Consider the following 7,463-nt stretch of genomic DNA (forward strand, 5'->3'; position numbering starts at 1 on the left):
TCACAGCTTGCACCATGGCATAAAGCTCCTTATTGTAGGTAGGGTAGTTAAGAACTACCCCATGAAATAGTTCAGAATAGTAGCAAATAGGCATTCCTTCTTGCATCAAGACAACTCCCATAATATACCCACTCATATATGTCTCCACTTCAAAGGGACGCTACAAGTTTGGTAATGCCAGAGCTGGTGCTTCATTAATATTCTTCTTTAACTCATCGAAATCATTTTGCTGCCCCTTTCCCCACCGGAAACTCTTGCCACTCATTGTTATGACGTAGAGCGGTGCTTCTACTGCTGAAAACAATGCTATGAATATCCTTAAAATTTAAATGTTGGAACTATGGTAAAACAATCATATTATTACACTATTAGTTCAAAAACAATACTCATCAAAATCATTTTGGCACAACCAAAGACACAATACAAGAGGTGGAGTACTTAGTTTTTAGGAAACGGATCATAAATAATTATTAATTACTTCCACTTCTTTCCTCTAAAAAGGACATGTTCAAATCTAAAGGAGGATAGAGTATATGCACCTTCATAAAGACTTTAGTACTCAAAATTGAGATCAATTTTTTATGCAGATCTCATACACCAATGTGGTGGTGTCTAACTTAGTTATCACATAAAAATATTTTTTTATTATTATCATTATTATATGGTTCATTTTTCACATTATTTATGTAAACTTATGAAACTTTTAAATTAATATTTTGTAAATATTAAATTAACAAAACAAAAAATTAAATTAGAAATAATAATGAATATATTTTAAAATTGGATAATAATTTTGTTATCATGTCTCAAAAGCCCAGAAGGATCAAATCACTTTGTATCCAAACCTTTTATTACAATGCAAAACTACACGTCAATAGACTTAATATTGTGTTTTTGAAAAAATATTAATATTAATATTTTATATTAACAATTGAATGAATCACAAATTTTCCTTTTGCCTTTAATTACTTTTTCCTTTTGAGCATTGAAGTATAACACACACACATACATTTTATATTGAAATATATTAATTACTAGCACAATCACATTTACCAATGTGGTTGATATACGTCGATAGGTGTATATGAAGCATACAACCACATTAATAATTATTATAAATAATAACTATTTATGATTATCAATAACTATATAAATAATAACAACCATATTCTTATATATTTATATATTTATGATTATTATATTAATATTATAATTATTATATTATATTAAGTTGTTATTATAACAATATAATATAATAATAATAATTATTATTATTATTATTATTATTATAATTAGTATACTATTATTGAGTGATTGATAGAAAAGGCCTGCTTTTGTTCGGACTGGTGGCTCTGCAATTTGAACTAGGGTTTGAGTTAGGGTTTGGTCGCTGGTAACCATGGCGGGTCGTGGAGGAGGGAGTTCTGCTCCCTCCTACAGTCAAATAGCCGTGAACAGAAGCAAGGGAACTGGTCTGCATCGCTTCAAGAAACCACCGGAGGTGATAACTGAGGATATTAACACAAGAAATATCAAACCTCACGGACAGAAAGAAAATCATGAGGAAGATAGCAAGGAGAAGAGGAAAGAGGGTAGCAGTCAGAAAGCTGCACCTATGAGTGCGGCAGGGTATGTAAACCCAAGTCGACCATTATTCCTCGGGTTGTTTTAAGTGACCCGACACTACAGGTGCACATAGAACACATGGCAGAACACGCGGTAATATGAAAATTTATGGGGATTTGGGCGACGGAAAAGGCCTTACACACATGGATAAGGAACCAATGGAAACCAAAGGGGGAAATAAACCTTCACCTTGGATCCAAGGGCTTCTTTACGATGGCGTTTACAGGCTTAGAAGATAAAGACAAAGTGTTCAAGGGAGGACCCTATTTTTACGCTACTACAGGCCTTTACATGCAACCATGGGTGATGAATTTTGTCCTAGAATGAGAAACGTTCACTTCAATACCGATATGGATAAGACTATACTCCATTCCTTTAGATTATTGGTTGCCATAATCTGTAAAGGCTATCGGCAATAAACTAGGGCATTTTATAAAAATATCAGATGCGACTATAAGAGGTAAATACACTTCTTTCGCCCAGATCTGTGTGGACATGGACTTATCAGGGGCACTTATGAATGAGATCATTTTAGAAGTGTATGACGAAGAATGGGTGCAGGTGGTGGACTATGAACATGTCCCATTTAGGTGTCATAAGTGCCATGAACACAGGCACTTGTACAGGGACTTCCCATCAAACAAACTAGAGAGCAACACAAAAAACACCACAAGAAAAGATCCTGAGGATTTCACTAGGGTGGGGGGAAAGGGAAAGGAGGAAAGCGGTACCAAAATAAAATCAATGAGGATGGGCAACTGAGCCACAATAGTTTCAAAATCTTAGAAGAAGAAGTTGGAAACAACGGGGCAAACCAGGAATTAGAGACTAATACCAATGAGAAGGATAGGGATGCTAGCATGGAGGATATACCAGAGAAAAACCAGCAAAAGGATAATCTACCGAGCATTGTGGAGCTCAGTTGGGACCATGAGCTGACCCCAAGTGAGGCGGGAATGGAATACCATGAACTACAAGAGATTCTTGAGAGGGAGAACTTAGATCTAGAAAAGTTTCCGGAGCAGGGTATTGCCAAAGGGGTTGACTCCTTCCCAAAGAAGGAGTTTGACAAGGTTCAACAACTCTTCCTCTGGAGATCCAAATCGAAGGGCTCTAGAGTCAAGAGAAACCATGACATGCAGGAGAATAGAGGGATGAAAAAAATGGAGGAAACACTGGGGCACTCTTCCAAGAATCTGGGTAGGAAAAGAGGAAGAAAAAGATAGAATGAGATGCTGATCGAATATGGAAAACTCATGATTAACTCGGGTAAGATGAGATATATCACCAACTACTCCTTTACAAACCTTTCTTAATGAAGCTTACAACCTGGAACATTAGGGGCCTAGGAAATAAAAGGAAACAAAGAAATCTTAGCAGTAGAATAAAAGAAGAAAAACTAGATATGGTTTTTATTCAGGAAACTAAGTGTACGATGGACAAGGTCAGAGAAATACATAGCAAATGGTTAAGCAAGTATGAGTATCTAGAGGTTAAGGTAGATAACTCGGCAGGAGGGATTCTTACGCTTTGGGATCCCTAGAAACTTGGAATCCTGGATGCAAAAGCATCTAGGAACTATCTATCACTAGTGATTCAACCTTTGGGTGATAGGGAGACTTACATGATTACAAATGTCTATGGTCCTCAAAAACTAGAAGACAAAATCAAGCTTCTCACCTCCCTTGAGGAGCTGAGAGAGAGATATCCTGATATGCCCTAGATTCTGGCAAGGGATTTCAATATGATCAAATCTCTTACAGAGAAAAAAGGTGGCACCAGAATACTAGGCAGAGACTCCATTGCCTTCCAGAACTTCATAAATAAAATGAGACTAGTGGATGCTGAAACAATAAATGGCACTTTCACTTGGAACAACAAGAGAGGAGGGGCCTCTCAAGTTGCCTCTAAACTAGACAGATTCATAATCTTAGAGGACCTCATTCTCACAGGCCTTGACATGTCAGCTTTAATCCTTGCCTTTGGAGGCTTGGACCACTGGCCTGTCCAGCTTGAAGCCACTTTTATGGGTACAACTAGGAATAGACCTTTTAGGTTTGAAAATGTCTGGCTCTCTCACCCTGACTTCACCAGCACTATTGACAAATGGTGGATGGAAGATTTTCCCATTTAAGGCACTAAAATGTTCATACTACAACAAAGACTGAAACACATCAAATCCAAACTCAAAGATTGGAACAAAAAAGAGTTTGGTAATATTTTTAAAGCCAAAAGAGAAGTTGAACAAAAACTCCAGGGGATTAATTAGATCATAATCATAGATGGTTTTACTGAGGAAAGGAAAATTCAAGCTGATTCTCTTCAGAAGGAATGGGAAGATAGGTGCATCCAAGAGTAGATATTATGGAGGCAGAAATCAAGAGTGCAGTGGATTAGAGAAGGGGAAAGAAACACAAAGTTTTTTCATAAATCAACTTTGGATCACAGGTCAAATAACAGAATTCAAAAACTCAGAGATTTTCAAGGGAAAGAGCTTGTCTCCCACAAAGAAATGGAATCTGTTCTAGTACAACACTTCCTTAGAATTGCAAAGGAGCCTCTACTAGACAAGTTACAGTTCATTAATAATTTCACAAAGTACATTCCCAAGCTTGTAACAAGGGAAGACAATCACAATCTTAACAGGCCAGTGTTTGAAGATGAGGTCGGTGAAGTTATCAATGAGATGAAAAATGGGAAAGCTCCTGGCCCGGATGGATTCAATGTGGACTTCTTCAAAGCATGCTGGAAAACAGTCAAACAAGACATCCTTGATGTAGTGGAAGACTCCAGAAGATCCAGAATGGTTTTGAAGGCTCTCAATGCCTCTTTCATAGCTTTGATTCCAAAGTAGGAAAAAGTTATGACACCAGACAGATTCAGACCCATAGCTTTATGTAATGTGGTGTAAAAGATTATTTCCAAAGTGATCGCTAATAGACTCAAGCCCCTTCTTCCATCTCTTGTCTCAAAGGAGAAAACTGGTTATGTGGAAGGAAGACAGATTCTCAATAACATCATACAAGCTCATGAGGTGGTACACTCTCTTAAGAGCAATAAGCAAGCTGGTATGATCATACAGCTTGACCTAGTGAAAGCTTATGACAAGCTAAGCTGGTCTTACATTAGGGCAGTGTTGAGAGCTTATGGTTTCGACCACAACTAGATTAGATGGGTTATGGCCCTGGTATCCACGACTAGTTTTTCAATCCTGCTTAATGGATCACCCTCAAGAACCTTTATGCCTTCTAGGGGTCTCAGACAAGGAGATCCACTTTCCCCCTTCCTCTTTGTGCTCATGATGGAAGGGCTAGGTAGAGCGATAAAAAGTGCAAGTGCTGAAGGAAGAATCCAGGGACTGAAACTTACCATAGATGGAGCTGCTTCAACTCACCAACAATTTGTGGATGATACTATGCTGCAGGGCATTCCCATGGTCAAGGAAGCCAAAGCTTTTAAACAAATCTTGAACGACTTTTCTATGGCCGCTGGTACAGAGGTAAGCCTTGACAAATCAAAAGTTTTATTTTTTAACACTGACATTGCTATTTAGAGGAACCTCACCAAAATTCTATGGTTTCAAAGGGATCAATTATCTTCTAAGTACCTTCGAATCCCTCTTACGGACAAACCTCTAAGTACGGGAGTATGGGAACCGATAATTAACAAACTTCAGGATACGATTAGGAAATGGACATGCAGATCTTTGAATTTGGCAAGGTGCCTTGTGTTTACAAAGGCTATCCTGTAGGCCATACCCATTTTTATGATGTCAGCTCTTCCTGCTCCTATAGGAGTTATGCAACAGATCAGGAACATTCAAAGAGATTTTCTTTGGGGCAAAGGGGAAGAGAAAAAGAAATGGGCTTTGGTAGCTTGGGACAAGATCTACAAACCTAAGGCCCATGGTGGTTTGGGGCTTCATGACCCTGAAACCCTTAGTAGAGTTTTGGGTGCAAAACTTTGGTGGAGGTGGCTTAAGGAATCGGCAACCCCTTGGGCCAAGCTTTGGAAATAGAAATATGCAAATAATTGGCAGGAGAGGGATCATATTCAAATGTTTGGGCTTATCAAGGGCTCCCACATTTGGAATCTTGCTTGGGAAAACAGAGCCATTGTCCAATAGCACAGCTTTTGGGAGATCCGAGCTGGGAACCTGGCAAGATTCTGGGAGGACAACTGGCAGCAGGAACCAAACTTGTTTAGGGAAGAACTAACCGCTCTCAAGAATGACACTGACAACAAAGGCTTATGCATGGTAAGTGACTTCTGGGATCAGGCAAGGAACAATGGTAAATGGAGAATATGGAAGGATCTGGGCTATAGTGAAGAGAGCCCTTTGAAAGCTCAAGCAGGCTCTCTTGCTCGGGACTTGGAACAGAGGAAGATTTTGGTATCATCCTCGTCTGACCAACTAAGATGGGGAAGAAATACAGAATGTGAATTTAACCTCAAAGAAGCTAAACGAATAGCCCTAGGGTTTGATTATCAAAACCATGATAAGGTATGGAAGGACCTTTGGTAGCACCAACATTTGATGAAAAATAATGCTATTTATGTGGTTGGTTCAACAAAAGAAAATTCTAACTTGGGAAAATCTTCTAAAAAGGGGTTTCGTTGGCCCATCCAAATGCCATCTATGTGGTTCACAAGAGGAGACGATGGAACACTTACTCAACCTTTGCCCTTTCACCTCTACCTTGTGGGATTGGGTGGCCTCAATCTTCAGGCAAATCGATAGAGACAGACTCAGTATTACCAACACTTTGAAGAATTGGAGAAAAGACTTCTTAGGCAATGAAATCATCAACAAAGCTTGGACTTTGGTTCCAGGCTTCTTAATCTGGGATGTCTGGAAAGAACGCAATGGCAGGATTTTCAAGAATAAAACTGGCTCAACCCAGAACATTATTGCACAAATATTAAGAGAGGTCAAAAAAACTATTTGTGCCCTTTTAGGAAGACCTCCTGAGGACCCTACTCTGCCCCAGGACGCTTGTATACTGCTGCAGTTGGGTCTCCATTTGCTAGTTCCCCAGAGCATAAACAAGGGTGTGAGCCAGATAAATGCTAGTAAAGACTTCTGGCAACCTCCTCCTCATGGTTTCTTGAAATTCAATATAATTGGAACCTCTAAAGGTAACCCAGGGATGGCGGAGTGAGCGGAAGCGAAAGTCTTTCTTAACCGCTAATCCCTCAAAAATGCGCAAAACAAAGCTTTCTACAGGGGAGGGGCACTTTGTAAACAACAAGCTTCTTATCAAGTCGCCAACCATAGATCTTGATAGCCTTCACCATCGAATGGATACTGGGTGGGAAAGTGATCAAAGGTTAACTATTCAAGAAGACCCAGAGATTTTTAGATCAGCAGTTCATAATCTTCATTAGGTCCATAAAGAGGGTAAAGACCATGCAAGTTTTCGATCTGATATCTCAAAGGACCGTCAGATCAACAGGGACCTAATCGTATGGATATCGGGTTCTAAAAGTAATCGAAGGTTAAGTCTCAGACCGGACCCGAACATTTATAAACCAATGGCTCATAATCCTTATCGGATCCGTGAACCGGGTAAAAGGGGCACATGTTGCCGAGGCGATAGTGTTCGTGACCGTTGGATCTTACGGGATCTGGATTGAAGGGACATCGGGTTTCAACATGGGAGGAGGTTAAGTCCAAGAACAGACCCGAAGTTTTATACATTGACAGTTTATTTACCCTGTCAGCTCTATAAAATTGGTAAAGGTCATGCATATCTCTGAAGTGATTTCTTTAACGACCGTTGGATCACTGGGGGTCTTATCGAATGGCCATCGGGTTGGATAATGGGCGGAGGTTT

Source organism: Pinus tabuliformis, chromosome 5_2 (genome assembly GCF_031772625.1).
Source record: "Pinus tabuliformis cultivar Carrire ecotype Pingquan chromosome 5_2, CPIR1, whole genome shotgun sequence".
NCBI lineage: Eukaryota > Viridiplantae > Streptophyta > Pinopsida > Pinales > Pinaceae > Pinus > Pinus tabuliformis.